The sequence below is a fragment of the Stegastes partitus genome, unplaced genomic scaffold (assembly GCF_000690725.1).
Source record: "Stegastes partitus isolate 25-593 unplaced genomic scaffold, Stegastes_partitus-1.0.2 Scaffold150, whole genome shotgun sequence".
NCBI lineage: Eukaryota > Metazoa > Chordata > Actinopteri > Pomacentridae > Stegastes > Stegastes partitus.
Window position 1 is genome coordinate 643,473 of NW_007577881.1, and position 18,533 is coordinate 662,005.

Genomic DNA, 18,533 nt, shown 5'->3' on the forward strand with positions numbered 1-18,533 from the left:
TTCATGACGGTAATGTGTGTGAGCGCGCAGGCACCTCTGAGTTAAGTATGAGTGCAGGGACACAAAACAGGTCACTTTCAAATTAATATTCATTACGGCAGAATTAAATAGGTTTCCCAGTGCCCCCCTTTAAATATCTGTGGATACATATTTAGCATCTCAAACAAGAACTCCCCTGATTAAACAAATAATGACACATTCCGAAAACTGCAACCGAGTCCAAATTAATTTGAGCATTGCTCTAATTGCATTTAAATACTGCTCCTCCCTAACCTTAGATCAAGCATTTTTTAATTACTGGCTTCTGAAGACTGAATCCCTACAGTGTTGAGGCAAAAATAAAAAATAGGTTATGTTTTACAGCACAATCTAAATGTTGTTTTTTGTTTTTTTAATCAGTACAAATAAAGCTTCACTAGAGTGACTTCTGAGAACACTCAAGCTTTCTGAAATAGCTTGTCCGTGGTATTAAACTGCCCTTTTCAAATCACCACACATTAGCACTCAACCTCTCACAGTTGAGCTCAGTCATGCAGTCCCACTGCCCCATGCCCCTTCGCCTTAACTCCTTCCCTCCGTTTGCAAACACACAGGGAAGAAACGGCAAAATGTGTTTCCTGAAAGGGAGGAGAGGTGGAAAAAGCCCATCCTGCCCCGAGAATCACTGCCGCCCCACCAGAGCCGCCGCCACTGGCCTTTCTGCAGAGGCAGCAAAAGTTCCCCGAGAGGGGAGCGTCTGCCAACTCAAACAGGGCTCATTCTCCTCTCTGTGGGCCGCCAGCCGCCCATGTGGGCCTGCGCTGGGCTTCCTGAGGGCTCGCTGCAGCTGGAGGAGTTTGAATAAAGGTAACAGCAATGTCACAGCTACTGTAAACTTGCTAGGCTGCTCCTGTCAGCAGGACGTTCCCAATCAAAGCAGAAACAACCCCACCTAAAACACAACGCATTGTTTTTTTTCCACCGGCCCCAAGTCCAAACTTCCCACGAATCACAAAGAGAGCACACAGGCGAGAGGGCAACCACTGTTCCCTGATCTTGCCAAACAAAATGCCAAGAGACCGGGAGTGACATTCAGCTCTGGGGTTTAAAAATACGAGCAATTTGAAAATGATTAGAGTCTTATTTTCTTGTTGAGCGCCTGACACAGGAGAGGAAACCAGAACAATCAAGCCAACTGACTTTTTTTCTGCTGAATTTAGAAACACTAATTAGTTTTGCTCTCGTAAAGCCAACCTGAAAACGACCAATTAGAAAGTGAAAATGAGACGTGCAGAGGAAACAAGAGCTTGTCATTTGCACTGTTTAAGTCCCATATGCACAACTTTACTGTGATGACTTTCACACAAACTCAAGATGATTGGCATGCCGCCTACTAAACTTAATGTCACGTACACCCTCTAATCAAATAGCCCTTTGCTTAGTTAGAAGGAAACTATTACAGATCTATGTGGCCACATCAAACACAGTCTAGGCAGCTTGGCCATGCAGATGTCTGAAGCACCAGGCTGGGGAGAGGATACAGCCCACCAGGCTGACCACAGCACCAGCTGCTTTCAGCTACAGACCTACCAGGGCCAAACTGTTACCCCGCACAGGTGCATAGTTTCTATGAATTTCCTCTTTCAACAGTACTGGAACATTTCCTCTGCATTTAGCACTGTTTCATTGTAACAGCAACGGCTGGTACCTTCAAGTACTTTTATTTCACACAAAGTATTTAACCTGCCGAGTGGTGCTGGTTCACATTTAGCCAGTCATTAGAAGGAGCGTAAAACTCGTGGAAATTATCTGCAGGAATTTCATCGCTATTCCCCAAGCAAACAGTGGCGAGCGTTTCATCACTGTCGGGCTGAAGACGGATGGGCTGTCAGTGCCTTCCCCTGTCCACGATCCAGCTCCTGGGCTGGGAAGTGGCTAAAAAAGGCCGGGGCAACGCTTTCCAGGCCTGCGCCTTTTACTGGGAGTAATTCTCAGATGCCAGGTCGCTGCCAACGTCCTTGCAGCCAATGGCAGAGAGGCCAGTAAGTTCACATTAACTGCAGAGTGTAACTGCACTGAACATCTGCTCATGAATGAGAGCACTGCCCACTAACTCAGCGCGTTGAAGCCCACTGATGAAAAATTCAACGTTCTCCTCGCTGGCACGCTTGTTTTGCACTATTCTCCTGAGCCTCCAGAATTATATTAAGAGAATTTCAGCACGGCCTGGTGTATCTGAGAGAACAGCTGGCGCTGAAAAGGGATCTGCCGCTCGGCGAGAGCTCAGGGACTTCACACGGGATCTGCCTTCTCCTACACCATTTGTCCTTGAAGGAAAAATATCAGTGTTAAGCACCCAGGTAATAATAAGAAAGCAGAGGCTACATTTAGCTGATTACACCACCCATGTGTGCTCCAGTGGACAGAGCATAACCAATGAAGACATGAATCGATATGGACTGGAAAGGGAAGACTGAGGGGCAATTGTGACAATAAGTAGCTCTCCCAGGGGACCTATTCACTGCACCTCTCCTTTGTTTGCCTTGTTTAGCTCATTAGATTGTTAACTAGAAAGAATCTGCCCCCAACCCCACAATATGGAATCAGTCTAATCAGAACCACAAGCAGTCTGTTCAGGGGGCAACTACATCAAAGACTTTGGAAAGTATAAAGGCAGTCCCACAATTCTGACCTTCAATTGCTGCAATTATGTGCCTCATAAGTTTGATATTACTGGAGAGACAAAATGGACAAAATATATTACTGAGTAGTATCAGCCAAATAGCAAATGTTATCATGTTGTAGGATAAATACAGAAGATCAGTGAACCTCGATGTACATAGTGACATGACCTGACGAAGTCTTTCCTCTGAAGATGATGAAACAGTTTCTCCACTTAACAATGTTAATTTTAAGGAAGTGATGACTGCCAGCAAACCCTAAGAATAAAAGATTACCAAACTCAGTAATTTCACTTCTGTCTTTCTGGAAATACAGTTACCAGATTTCTATAAGTCAGCACAGGACACAAACTGAGTGATCGAAACATGTATCTCATTGTGGATTTAATCATAATTTCAGATTCACAGTTTCTGACTTCAGATCAGGCACACGACAAAAGGGTCTCCCTGTTTTGATCTGGGCTTCGGTGTGAAGCAGGAATGAGTTCACGTTTCTTTCCCTTTCACACAATGCACTGAATGATGTGAAAATCATGGCAATAGCCCAAAAAGGGATCTGTGAATATGATATTGCCATTGAAAACCAAGAGGACGTCTGGAGAGAAGCTCATTTAGCTGGTGACAAATGACGGCACTTTGTCTTCCTGACAAGATCCCTCCTTCATCAAATGTCCAACTTCACATGGAAATAGGAAATCACACATTATCACACTGACAAACAATTACAACCATGTCATTAGCGGCAACCCTGGGCCTGGAACCATTAACAAAACACAATGTTGCACACCGCGCTAACCATCAGAAGAAACACAGGATGTAGATGAAAATACACTGATAAATCAATCATGACACAAACAACCTGATGCTTACAGTTTGGGAGATCTAAATGGTCGGAACGAGGGGCGATAACGGTCACGTGCGCCGGCTAAATAAATCAAAAAAATAATCTCGGCTAATCAAAAGTTCTGCATAAAGATTTATGTCTTTGATGATGACAGAACAGTGCTTGCCTTATATTAAAAGTCAACACTTTAAAGGAGTTTCTCTCTAAGTGACTTAATCAGATACAGCGCATTAGTATCTTTTTTAATACATCTCCCAGTGTCAGCCGGCAAATGAAAAAGCTAGCCTCTGTAAATATGACTGCTTACTTCTAACACAAACATTGTTGACACCTAATGTAATTTCAGTGGGACATCCAACTGAAAGCACACCAGGGTAATATAATGCTCTTAATGAGAATTCCTTCCAGCTTGAGACCTTGGCGAGATAGCCATAATGCATGGCTTCTCTTTTTAATAAAATAATTGTTACAGTTATTAAAGATGAATCTCATCACAGTCGAGATGACAAAATAATTCATTACCAAAACCAAGGCTTTAAATAGCTGCAAATTATGAAGCCCTACCCCTCCGCCACCCCCCACCCCACCCTTTGAAAATACACTTCTAGATAAATGGGTTCGTTATTTCGTATAAATATTAGATATATGCTGCCCTTGAAAGGAAAGAAATATTGCAACTGTCCGTTAAAAAGTTTGCAGACGCACGATACACAATGTGCATCAAATCAATAATAAAAACCTAAAAATAAAAGCTATAGACTTGACCCTACATAATGGCATTACAACCCTTGTTTTAGTTCCAACTCGGATTGTTTTTTTGTTTAGGATTGATATAACTCATTCTAATTTTGAAATTATGTTTTCTTAAACCTTTAGAGAATGCTCAAAGCAGGATAACATATATTGTATTTTCTTTCTTTTGCTAGAGTTTACATAAATACCATAACACATGTGTGTTATGGATAGAACAATTAAATTTATTGTACATACAATATGTGTAATTATTCAACTTACCTGGATAATATAATGCACTACACCTTTGCTGTACTAGTAGACACTATAGATATTATCCATCCATCCATTATCTATGTACCACTTATTCCTGACTTGGGTCATGGGGGGCTGGAGTCTATCCCAGCTGACTTAGGGTGAAGGCAGGGGACACTCTGGACAGGTCACCAGTCTATCACAGGGCTACACTTAGAGACAGACAACCAAGCACACTCACATTCACACCTACAGACAATTTAGAATCACCAATTAACCTCAACATGTTTTTGGACTTTGTGGGAGGAAGCCAGAGAACCCAGAGAGAACCCACGCTGCACGGGGAGAACATGCAAACTCCACACAGAAAGATCCCAAGTGTCCTCACTGGGACACAAACCAGTGATCTTCTTGCTGCGAGGCAACAGTGCTAACCACTGAGCCACCTTGCAGCCTATAGATATTATGTTTTATTAAAAAAAAAATAAAACTTAGATTCTTCAATTTTCCCTCATTCAGTTTTTGTTTTGTTTCATGCAGCATTGTGAATTTGTATTGCAGACACTATCAAGTGTCACAACAATAGACAACAGCACATCACAGATTGTCAGCTCTAACAACAGTGTCATAATTTTTGTACATTACTACACAAAAAACATATAAACCTCAGTTATTTTTTTTTTTACACATGACCCTATGCTAACAAAACACATTTATCTGCTACTGCCTTCATGATGCTGCACGTATTCCAGTTTGTCTTCTTTTGGAACCTACTGCGTTCCTCCTTATAGCACTTCCATGTGTGAAGCGTTGGAACACGTTTGTACAAACTTCCACCAATCCCTCCCACCACCCACCCCTTCCTGTTCACAGCTCTCTTCTAGCTTTATTTATGTATTCAAAAGAGATAATTTACAGTGATGGCATGGAAACTTCCCAGCATGCCTTTTAACCTGTCGTTTTTCACTCTCTCCGCAGCAGGATGTCCAGAGGAAATGCTTTATTAAGATCCTGCCGACATGAAGAGCTGCTGTGACTTACTGGTGCATTACTGTCTAAAAGGCAAAGTTATTTAGACCAATAAAAGGCTAATATATTGTTGGAGTGGAATTACACAGAAGTTATCTCTGCCTTAATAACATCACCGCAACCCCTGATGTTGTTTAGATCAATAAAGCCCATTAAAGTACAGACCTCAAGCGCAGATAACGCTGTACTGCCACAGCAAAATACTGCTTGCTAGCATCTGAGAGAGCCGAGGTCTTTCTCTGGCACACAAAAAGTGGCCAAAATGAGAAAAAAAAAAAACACTTTAAACTTAATACCATGAAAACCTTAAATCCAATGAGGTTCGCTGTCTGCCTCTTGGAGCCTCCTGGCCTACAAAAATACAAGAAGAAAGATGCAATGGATCGAGGAAATTGGTCATAAAAAAAAGTAAAGAAAAGCCGGCAGACGTCAAAGCAAAAGGTGAAGCTGCACTACAACCCTCAACTCCAGCTCTATACTGAGTTTCCTGTTAGGAAGAGGTGGGCTTTAAATACTTTTCTTATTTCAACACCGCCGATAGAACACTCTGTGAAGTCCTACTGTAAAACACGCTCTTGATCTTCGTCTTTGTCCTCTTTAACTGCTTCGTAAGAGTTGAAACTTTCTACTTATTTACAGTATGTGCTTGTGGTTGCTATCATCATCGTCTCTGATGGGGGTAAACACTCACTGACTCTGGGACGTGATGAATTCGACCCACTTTTGACAGGAGGGGGAAAGAGAAAAAACAAGTGAATAACAGAAACAATTGCATGAAAATGTATATACCAGTGTTTTGAATGTGGTTTCCTATAGCGCTGAGCTCATTCTTAACAGTGTCCACCAGGTGATGCACTAAATCATCTGGGATGCTGCTGTCCATCAGGCCCTGAGGACTGATGACCACAGCGTGGCCACTCCCTGGAGGCTCCACCCCAAGCGATGATGACAACACAGAAAGGAGAAGAGAGCTCAGGAGCAAAATGTGTTTGTGTGTGCCTATTTCCACAGTCACTTTTGGAAGTGCAGACAGCATTCACGATTCACGTGCACTTGTAAATTGCAGCACATAGAGACACCACAGGAAACCACAGGAAACAGAGTTTAGATTCTACGTCTATAAGCACGCAAAATGACAAACAAGATTTTTTTTTTTTTTTCTCTTTTAAAGTACAGCACGTCCCCTGTGGCTCATACAGTGTCAATAGGAAGTGTATAGACACCAAAGTCTTTAGGTGGGGGAACTGTATTCAAGACATAAACAAAGTCAAAAACAAAAAAACAAAAAAAGAGGAAGAAATTTTTAAGGGTTTCTGGTGCTTTTCGCGCCCTCTCACTTCAGTGTGTATCTAACAGGATCACTCTGGACTTTGCACTGGAGAAAGATACCAAGACCACAAATGTTTCCATCATCTTTCTTTTATATTTTCGTGTTATGCTCCACTGCTCTCGCTCATCATCTAGCAGCTGTAGCCACTGTAACGCATTACTGGGAAAAAAAGAAATGTGCAAAGGGTGATTATTAGACTAACTTTACACTAGTACAGTAAATTATAGTTAACATTTCTGCATAAAAGAGTTATAATTTCTCTCAATTTGCAGTTCTTTAAGGAGCAGAAGTGCTTTCTTGTCCATTTTGGGACCTACGGTTTTTAGGCTTCCTTGTCATATGTTTATTAAACACTTGTTGAATTTCAGAATACAGTCAAACTACAAATTAGTGACAGTAACAGAGAGACCTTTAGGAGCACAACATCTAAGTACAAGACCTTTAAAGGCCTTGTATTTAGGTAATTTCATGTAAATCATGTTGAGATATTTCAAGGCCCTGCAGAAAGCTGACAGTGAACACAGAGACCGTACAGAGCATTTGTTAAAGTGATGACTGTGAATAGTAACTAAAAGAAAAAACTATCAACTATGACAATGTGATATTACCCAACAATAAATACATTGTGGACAAAAAAGGGAGAGAAGAAAGATGAAGGGGGGGGGAAAGGACATACGAGGGAAAGCGAATCTTGTACCAGCAAGTGAAAGCATAAATAAAGTGTGGCACATCTTTTACCTTCTTCAATTATCTGCCTTTTGACATGCAAGCTGAGCACAGTGTAATTAACATCTCAGGAGATAATGGGGTCGCTACTCACTGATCAATCTCACACATATATTATCTGCCTTTTACCAATCCAGCCGTCTGTTATTCTAGGAAGGAAATATTCCACAGCAGATTTTTTTTTTTTTTTTTTGGGTGGGGGCATTTAATAAAACTCTGGTAATAGGCCTAATGACTCATCCAACTGAGCTCACCTTCCAAAACATCAATTAGGCTAAGACCCAACTCACACACAGACCATTGTCTATCACTGTAAATAGCAAATCTTTTCCAATTCATGCAAGGTAACCATGTTGTCGTTATCAATTACAAACAAGACAGAAAAGAAAGAATAAAAAATATTGTAGGTTCTCTGAGACTGTTTGCTGTGTGTCTTGAGCAGCAACATGCGATGTAGCTGGATACTCTGACCAGATAGAAATATTTAACAATACAATCTGGAATTCACTAGACTTTATGGACTAATGCATTCCAGGAGAACTGCATGGAAGTGAACTGGCAAAGCATTGGAGGGCGACGGGGATCCATCATTATATATTATTATCATGCAACCAGACTTTGGGTTTTCATTATGTGTTTTAATTAAGTGAAAGAATCGGACTTTCTATCAAACGGTTGTGTTATTGCTGTTGATGAAGTGGCTATTGCTGGTACATGTCACTAGCACTTATTCACATGGGCCTATTTCTTCATGTACTACAAAACGTCTCTTTATTTCTACAAATATTATAGATGTACTCAAGCAATTTACAAGCTCCAAACCCACATAAACTCATACTGACAGCCCTTAAGCATATACATTTTATGTCCAATTGGAATCTGATTTTAATATCGGTCTTGTTTATTTGTCAAATATATTTTTTGGAGAAAAACTCCTAACACTGCAGTCACAGGTGTTCCTACATGTACGTACACACTAACTCAAAAACTGCATTACAAAGTCACTCTTTTTGTTCAACCGTTACAGAACCACGTCAAAATGTGTATTTTCTCAATTGTACGTTGTTAATTAAAATAAATTCTCTGCAAATGTTTGCTGATAAGCAACACCATGGGAAGATCGGTTCTTAATGATGTCACAAACAGGTCAGCAGAACTGCAAAAAACCCCTTTGTGGGGCGTGTTATTTATAAAATCTACTGTAACCACAACGTATTTTTTTAATAAACCAGGTGAACACTAGCTCTGTTACATTACTTATCTCCCCTCCCACCAACAACGACTGCCCGTCATGGCTATTCCTGGACCGCTGACGTGCGTGGCCCCCTACACTGCTGCACAGTGGTTGTCCCTCAGGTTATTTGCCAGATGCCTTTGAACAAACCTCAAATCAGCCCCGAGATTTATGTTGCTGTGATTGTGAGTCCCCCTCCTCCCTCATGTGTTGTTTCTGTCAGACCCATAGCTAAGTTCACAGACTTGGTGAGGCCCTGTCCCCTGACAGAATCAACCTGGCACAGACCTAATCAACAGGGGTAGAATAAGCAGGGAAGGCACAGATAAATATACCGAACCTGTGACTTCTGAATGCACCGATAGGAGCAATGATTGAATACACTACGGGGAGAAATTGCACTTCCTCTTTAGGAAACCGAGCTGGTAAAAGTGTGTAATAACTGTGTCCCTGTAATGACAAGTGCTGTTTAAATTGCACCACTCACAGATCTGTTAATCGCACCACAGTGGACTGCAGCTTTGAACTTGAAGACTGAGCAGAAGACTCGCTTTTATTTTCACTTGCTGACTTTATAGTAATTGTCTGGTATTGTCGTGTACTTGACTATGCAAGCAGGTCGGACTAGTATGACAGTAAGTTGACTCAGAGGAGTTCATGTAAATAATAGGCAAACTGCAGCACTGTCTTGTCAAGAATTCAAAAACTGCAAAGACGAGATTTTCAAGTAGGATTTACGAGGGATCTTGAGCACTATTTTAATTTTTTTTTTCCAAATGTACACTGCAGATGGAGTGCCACCGTCAGCTCAAGAGTAACTTGAAGATTTAACAGATTGACAAAACAAAGATAGTAACCTAAACCCCACTATACCTTGAAGATTCCCAGCAAAAACCCTTCTGACTTTTCCCAGAACATAACCACAACATTCAAGCTGGGGGGAAATGTGCTTTTCAGAAGGACAATGTACATCCACTGAAGGTCAAAAACTTTGCAAAAAAAACATAAAAATACAATGGACCAAAAAAAAAAAAGATATGAGGAGTTGGAAAAAAAAGTGAATCCAAGACAATCTCTGCTGTTGTTGCTGCAGGGAGTGCTGTAAGCTGTACTTTGAGTGTATTATTAACTTAACGCTGCCTGGACACGTGGGGGCTGTTTTACAATTTAGGCTTTAACAGATGTGCATTTTATGTGGCAGGTTCTCCAGAGTTTAGATGCCGCTGTCCACATAGACGGGCCGTAAGGCAGGTCATAAAACCTGCCTTTGAAACTTTGGGCGGATTAATGCCGACATGACAGCTAGCGAGCAGAGATCAGAACAGCTCACCTTTTCAGCACACTCACATGCTTACCATCTGATATCTCGCCAGATGAAAGCCAGTGGTGGCAGGACTCGGGCAAGTTGCGCCCGCTACATGTTCAGTTTTATCTGACTAATACAGTAAGTAGGAGTTTCTGGGTGTTTCCTCTTGGGTGGTATGAAATGATGTTGCACACACTTGCATATTTAAAATGAGCAGTTTATACCGCATTGTAGGGCGATGACAATGGTAATTGTACTGCAACCACAGTGTACAGTGTAATTATTGGGATTTGCACACACACACACCCCCCAACCCCGCTTTACAAGGTGGAATTCCTGGCAGGGTAGTAACACACACTCTTTTGGACTTTCTTAAAGCACACACACACTCCACTACACGCATTGTGCTCAGTTTTCCTAACGTTTTCTATTTAAATTACGTAACGCCTACAGACAATCTTTGTCATACAATGCAATATTAGTGCCTCACACTCCTTTTCCTCAGTGACCTGTGCTGACACTGGTACCACCTCCTGGGCCAGGCAGGAAGGCATGCTGAGTGAGCTCTCTGCAGGCTGTATCCAGACCCAGCCTCTTACACAATACAGGCTGCTTGGCCCTGCAGCCGGCCAACCCCTCCTCTCCAATAACCCACTTCCCATTCTTGATCAAACCTGGGGATTGTAGTGTGAGGGTGGAGATGAAAAAGATGGGAGGAGGTGTGTGTGTGTGTATGTGTGTGTGTGTGTGTGTGTGGTGGAGAGGCGGGGTGGGGGGGGGCGGCACATCCTGCGTGAAACCGCATCCTGAACAAGCATCGCTGCATCTCACTGTAAATAAATACTCTCTCCTCCGCGTAGCTTCCGTCAACTGTCACCGCCTTGGCTCCCAATCACCTTCAAGTCCAAACAGGAAAGTGCAGGGAGGCGAGGGAGATGGCAGATATGAGCTTTAATTTGCTTCTCACTGCACTTTAGCCCCGGTGCACACTACTTCCTATTCTCCTGCTCTGACCAGCTGCCCCGGCTTCGTTCCAGACCCTGAGTCCTTCCTGTCACCTTTCATTACCACATTATCCAGGAGGAGGCTCCCTGTGTAGCCGGGAAATCACCATTTGGTGGTACCCCCCGCCTCATTTATGTTGTATTGTGTGAGACACTCAAAGCCACGCGCAACATCCTCAGAGGAGCGCTGCTGCCTTGTTACCTGCTAATCCCCTGTGCATTATAACAGGAGATGCAACCGAACAACAGAGCATGACGGAGGTAACAACTGAGACATGACAAGCTCTCAGTCCATAAATTGCTTTGTGTTGCAAGATTCTCATCAGACTGTTGCGGTGTATAAATATCTATCATTTGGTTAAGCATCAAAGGGCCGCTTGTTGCGATCACAAACCAACTACAGTATTATATAATAACCTGTTCTGATCGTAGACACAACCAGGAACAGAAACAACCACTCAATGACGGAAGCTCATAAGGTAGCAGCTCCACTTAATGTTCATGCCGTTGTTGTTATACTACATCCTATTTCAACTTTTCCTTCAAGAGTGAGAGCATCCAGGCCCACAGTCCTCCAGCACTTCTTGCATTGTTTTATTACACTTGAATGAGCTGAGCTGAAAATTGCATGCAGCTGCTACTGCAGTGTATCAGTGTTTGGCCTGGGCTTAGCTTTGCCCACCAGGCTTGAAAAATCATTCAGTAACTGATCTGTCAAGAGAAAGACGATAATCCACATCTGCATACTTTATACGTGCTTGTACGTTCATAAAATTAAATTGTCAAAATGACCATTTACAGATTTACAGGACATCAAACAGGGCAGTGCTTATTTGATCAAATTGGCAATTAAATCAAAAGAATGAAGATTATGTCAGACCCGACGCTGTTTAATCCGAACCCAAAACCTCTGCTAAAGCGGTAATATTCAATATAAGCGGCTTAATGCTTTGTCAGTGATGATGATCTACGGTCAAAGATGCAATGTGAAACTACTTCTAAGCAAAATTATGAAAGCATAAGACAGAAGATCACTTTTTGAAACAGGAGGAATAAATAACCATTATTATTTTACAACCAAACTAGCAATTACCATGAGTATTTCATGCAAGCTCATTCATAGGAATGTTTCGCAGGAGAAAGAAAACATGCACAGCAAGTGACAGTTACGAAGCCAAACATTTAGCGCCATCTGCTCACAGACTTGCATGCTAAATCTGATCAGAAATCAGCTAAATGTGATTAGGCATGTTACAAATACACTGAGCCTCTCTCTTTTCAGAATGCCAGCAGTGTTAACTGGGCCTTATTCTGCATAGCTGTTATTTGTGTGAATGTTGTGCCATCTTGATCAGACAGTTACAGGCGCCTTCCTCTTTGCCCGAGGAGAAGGCTCACTGGCCAGACACATTACTTTAAAGGGCAGCATCTCACTGAGCACGTCTGCCCAGGGGCGAGTGTGAGTGTCCGCCAGTTTGGGTGTGTTTATGTTTTATCCTCAGGACCCCCGATTGTTGTTCATTTCCTGTGCAAAGACAAATAGGCACATAAAGGCCAAAATGTGCTCTTCCCTGGCCTTCACCCACATCACAGCACTTTTCCGCACAAGTGGCTAACCAGAGATAATTATACAATTAAAACAATTTTCCGCATCTATCTGTCAGACTGATCTAATTCACCATTCGAATGACACTAATGGAGTAAAGCCTCTTTCTCTCTCCTTCCCCAAGCAAAGCCTTTTTCCCCCTTTATCACAAAACGCACCAAAGCCATCTGCAACAGAGGAAAACAGAGAGAGCCAAGAGGAATAGTGTCGTATTTGTTTAGCAGGATGTTAGTGAATAAAGTTAAGACCCAGCAGTTTTTTATTACGACTCATAGTGTAGTAAGGAAATAGGGAGGTTCATTTGATTGCTGGCTTAAATTAACCCTTGGTTGCAGAAATAAAAGGAAACAGAGTGACCCTCGTATTTTCTGAGACAACACTCCCTTCAACAAGCGCTGACATTAATAATTCATCATGACAAAATACATTACCAGGGAAGCTGAATGCGAGAGAGAAAAAAAAAACAAAAATGTGTGACAGGAAAACAGTCACATTAAAGCTGGGTTCTGACATTCAGCAGCAGAATGGGAGAAATAAACTGTAATCTTTCATTGTTTAAATGAACTGGAACATGAATTCTCAATTCAATATTCATAGTGAATATTCTATCCAGTGGCTGATCTGCCAGAAAACATAGACTTAGACTGTGCTTTTTGGACAGACCCGCACAGGGTGTAAACGACAAGGGAGGATTTAGCCAAACCTTGACCTGGATATCCTGCATCTCCGTCCACCCAGTGTGGACAAGGAACACAGATAGGAACTACTCCTATACAAGTTCAAGGGAAATGCTTGCATGGCGTGGCTCTGTCCTTCTCAGCGAGCTCCACCAAGTACAATGGCAGCAGAGAGTTTTATGTTTATGAGCAGTCCTGATGGAGATGCACATATCCATTAGATATGAGTCTGCCTGCAGAGGGGGTCTGGTATTAACCCACAAGCAAGTGCCCCATCAGCAGAGAGGAAAAAGCTGCCTTTTATGGCAACAGATCACAGACTCAAGCCATTGGCCACAAAGCCCACAAATGAGGCGTTAAGTGTAGTGGCAGGGCAGCAAAGAGAGAGGAGCAGAGAGATGACCCTCTTCTCATCCATGCATGAATCTGCCCTCTGCTTCTCTTTCTTTCTCTCAGTCTTGCTCTCTTGCCACTCCTGCTACAAAGCCTGCTTAAACACCCGACAACACTCACTACAAAATAACAACCTGCAACCGATATCCATTAAAGCACTGGTAATGTTGCCGCCACGTCACGCCATTTTTATAATTAAATATTCATTCTATACAATATTTGGAGAGATTCCTAATGGACATTTTCTGTAATTAATTGCCAGATAGAGGCAGGGCTAGTGCGGCAAAGTTAAAAAATACAACCTGACATGGAGATTGGGAAACAGAGTGCAGCGAGGGGCCTGCTGGGACGGTTTCATCATCGTGCCTGACCCCCCCTGCTGCTGGGAATGGCAGGAGATGGGGGAAGCAGGGAGGAGATAGACTCCTCTTCACAGTCAGAGATTTAATTGCACACAGATTCCATTACCTCTGCACAAATGTCACATTCTCTTCTGATCAGGGGGCACGGCAGCCACTGGCAGCACGGCTGGCAAGCAGCCAGACTATAGTGCAGAAAGTGTTCAGCCAATCAGGGCTCCCAGGGCGGACAGAGGTGAGCAGAGGGACAGAACGACTACTGTACACCAAAGATATTAAAAAACAAAGGAGAGTCACGAACGCAAAGCAGCTGATGGTGCAACATTCAGTCAGAGGGCAATATGCTATATTAACAGATGTCAGATATCGCATCGATTTTAGGTTTGCAATTATATTTAACTATTATTAATTATTACTCCCGTCAGGCACTAAAGACTTGTCCATTTTTATTACATTCATCATAAAATAACAAACTGTGCAGTTTACATTCATACACACTAGGATGAAAAATTTCAAGTAATAACAGTTTGCATATCAAAATATTACACGTGAAAATCTCTGTCAAATGTTCTGTTTTTATTTACATAGCAGACTCGTAGGGCTGCAACTAATACATATTTGATCATTAATTCATTAACCGTTTGATTTATAATATGTCATTAAGCTGCCAGTACTCAAGGAGATGTCATGTGTTGTCAAAAACTAGGGTTAAGCAATGAACTTAGTTGTATTTTTAATTCTGATTTTTGGCTTTCAACGAGTATAAAAACAATACAATTGGGATAAACAATTGTTGTCCATTCTGTTTTACAATTCTGCTCTCATTTTGTCTTGTGTTATAGATGTAGCACAACCTTTTTCTTTCACAGCGTAGTACTTTCACATTCACAGAGCAATGCATTGGTCACTCGCTCATAGGGAACGTGACTTGGGGTTAGACGGTTGTGAAACATGTTAGTTTAACCCTTCTGATGATGTGTTGATGCAACACTCATCCTGCTCAACATGAGAGAAACCACAGGTTCCTAAAAACTATGAACCTATAAAAAAAACAGCAAAATTCTCAATTAGAAGCTAGATGCAGTGATTTTTTAAAAAAGTTGCTCAATAAATCCTTCAGTTATCAAACCAGAATTACCACCTTGCAGGTATATGTGTCTGATAAATAGTCACAATGCAGTTTACATATACAACTGTCAGGACTCCTATGATATAGGCAGGGAAGACTTAAAAGAAACTTGATTCAGAGTATTTTTGGCTAAATGGAAGCCATCACTACGGCAAGATGTAGGATTCTAGTTGGAAACATGCTGTCTTCACTTAGAGAATGTGGACAAAGGAACAACAAATTCAAATCATCACCCCAGCAGCACAGAAGATCACTCCTGTCACCAACATTTCAAGGTGGGCACCCAAGATCAGTATCACCCGTTCAGAATCTGACCAAATGTGAAATATGGTCACAGTCTCTCCTTGTGACATTAACTAATGTGATTGACATTGGATAATTAAAAAATAATGACAGAAAAGCGTTTTGTTGAACAGTATGATGTCACAGTGAAGCTAATCTTTGACCTTTTGTATATAAAATGTCACCGCTTCATCATTTTACCGTACTAGAGATTTGTGTGAAATTTTGTCACAGTTAGCAGAAAAATACTCGAGTTATGCCCCAAAATAAAATTAGTTGGGTCACAGTGACTTTGACCTTCGACCAGCATATTCTAACAAGTTCACACTTGGGTTCAACTAAAAGTTTGTGCCAAATTTGAAAAAAAAAAAAAATTCCCTCTAGGCGCTGCTGGTACATCATGTTCACAAGAAAAGGACAGACGTGAAGTCCCAGAGACTGACTTGACGTTTGACCTTTGAACAGGAAAATGTAATCAGTTCATTACTTTATCTTATTAGACATCTATGTGAAATTTTGTTGTAATCAGTGTAGGAGTTTGGCCAACCTGATAGAGGAGTGGAATCTCTGTTTAATTACTGTTAGGATTCTGTTGATCAGCTGAGTGTTTACTTGTTTCAGATAGCCTGTGTTTTAAATGGGGCAATCATTTTAAAAACTAAATCTGTTGCTTAAAAATGTAACTGTGGCTTATCAAAATCCTGCTCAAGTTTTTTTTTAACCTTCTAAACACATATGGTGTCTTTTACATGCTAGAGAACCAATCGTGACCTTAAATAGCAGTCAACACCATGATTGAGCAATGCCACCTTGAAACTGCAATGTACCCATGACTGTTTCAACTACGTCATATGCAAAAAAAAAACAAAACTGGAACAACACCCGTTATATTTTAAGAGACAGAATTCATGTTGTAAAGTAAACCAGGGCTAGCTGAACTGATTCTTCACCTGGAAACACAGACCTTTTTAAACTTCTGGCGAAAAAAACTGGACACAAGGGCAGCAATTCAGAGGTCTGAACCCAATCTAATTTAAAATATTTGCAATATTCGTCAGCAAAACCACAATGAGTTATTTCTCCAAACACTGAGCTCTCTTCAGCACTATTTGTGTCTGAACATTCACATCCGTGCTCAGTGGGCTAAAAAAAAATGAACATTAAAACTGATAAAAAAGCTCACAATAACTCTGTTGGGAACTGTTTCAAGCAAATTATGGCTTGACACAAACAAACCTAATCGTCAACTCTAAGGGTATTTTGAAGACATTTCACAGACAAACAGCACGCATATTACTGTACGCAATGAGAGAAAGGTTAGTGGGAGGATTGCCACATACCCTGATCACTGGTGCACAGCAGACTGGCACTCCATTCCTCCAATCAGAATTCAGCTGACAGTCTTGAGGGCAGGACCACGGGGGTTTCGCAGAGGACACAAACAGAGAGAGAGAGAGAGACAGAGACAGAGAGAGGAGGAAAGGGAAAGATACAACGATTACAAACAGGAAGTGAAAAGGTGGGGAAAGCCCCTACCCGAGTCCGCTCAGCCCACATGTACAGAAATGACATAAGAAGTGACAAAAGTAAACGTGATCAATCGTTCGCCACAAGTATTTGATAAGTTATGACACACTGATTCCTGTTGGCATCTCTTGGCCTACATGCATATCAAATTATCTCTCTTTCACATTTGAACAAGCACATAAACACCGATGACACACGCACACAATGTACGATATCAGCAAAACTTTGTGTCACAGCGACTAGTTTCTGTGGTTGTTCATTTATCCCTTGGAAATGGTAAACAAGTCACGATATTCTGTTTTATTAACTTGTAATAGACACATAGAAATACGCTGAATTAGTTTCACACAGCACTACTGATGTCTCACTTGCGAAATGATTTATATATTACATATAGAACTTATTATTATTTCATTCAATTTTAAGTTGCCTGATGAGAAAATGATTTTTTTTAAATTATTTTCTTTTTAAATACTACTACTGGTCCCAAATTACACAACAATATAAACACAATGACACAAAAGGGGTAATTTAAGCACTGAAACAGGCGACAAAGCTACATAATGGTGAGACAACATAAATCCCAGAAGTCTTATTAGTCTAAAGGAAGCATTCAAAGTAATACAGTGACCTACAAAGCCTGCAGTAGTCTCAGTAATAAACCATATATTTTTGGTCATACTACATAGTTTTTTACATAAATGAAGCGAGACTTGCACCATGACAAAATGTTTGAAACAAGCTAGACATGTTTTTTATGCAAAAAAATCGGCTGTAAAGCTCAAAAGCATTCATCTGCAACCAGATAAACAAGAGGAAAGATGCTAATGGCTTCCATATACAATTCAGATCATGCAAATGAGGCAGCAGAATGGATGGCTTCTGGTTTTGTCCCCGTCACAGGAGTCATAGCTGCATGTGTGGCTTGTTGCCCCATGATACATGTGTGTACAACTTTGTTGTTTAATGTGGCTGTGTCTTTGGCAGCACAGCAAAGCAATTCAGCTCCCAGTTAATTGGCCTGCGCTATGAGAAAGCGTGTCAAAAACCAAATCTATAACTCTGTGTCTGTGTGCAGCGGTGTAGCTCTCCAACCAGACACAACAAACCACAGCCCCGATGTCCCAACTCCTCATAATTCACCAGTGTGGAATTCAACTAACCCCATTAGTGTAGCCGTTGTTTCCACAGCCCGTCCACATTCCTGGGCCTGCCATCGGCCCCAGATAAGACCCTTCTGATTACTCGGTTGCATGCCTGTCATTACTCCCAAAAATATGTTGATCCCAACAGACAGACCCCCCTCTCTGTCCCCCTATGGATTTATGGCTGCACTATTGTGTCTCCACACCCCTCAAAAGAAGCACTTGCTCTTAAAAGGCTCCCTCTCTTTAAGATCAGCCACAGAGGGCACTCTGTGACTGACTTTGCTGCCATGTC

The 18,533-nt window shown here is 41.6% G+C and overlaps 1 protein-coding gene across 5 annotated transcripts in view; it reads right to left on the reverse strand.

The window, feature by feature from the left end:
• foxp1b (forkhead box P1b) overlaps positions 1–18,533 on the reverse strand; it is a 146,242-nt gene that overhangs the window by 111,483 nt on the left and 16,226 nt on the right. For 4 of the 5 annotated variants that reach the window (XM_008279241.1, XM_008279244.1, XM_008279240.1 and 1 more), the window contains exon 3: positions 16,907–16,968. The exons of the other annotated variant lie outside the window; for it this stretch is intronic. The gene's annotated coding sequence lies outside the window, so the exon portion shown is untranslated. The remainder of the gene's footprint in view (positions 1–16,906; positions 16,969–18,533) is intronic. 5 annotated transcript variants of the gene reach the window in all.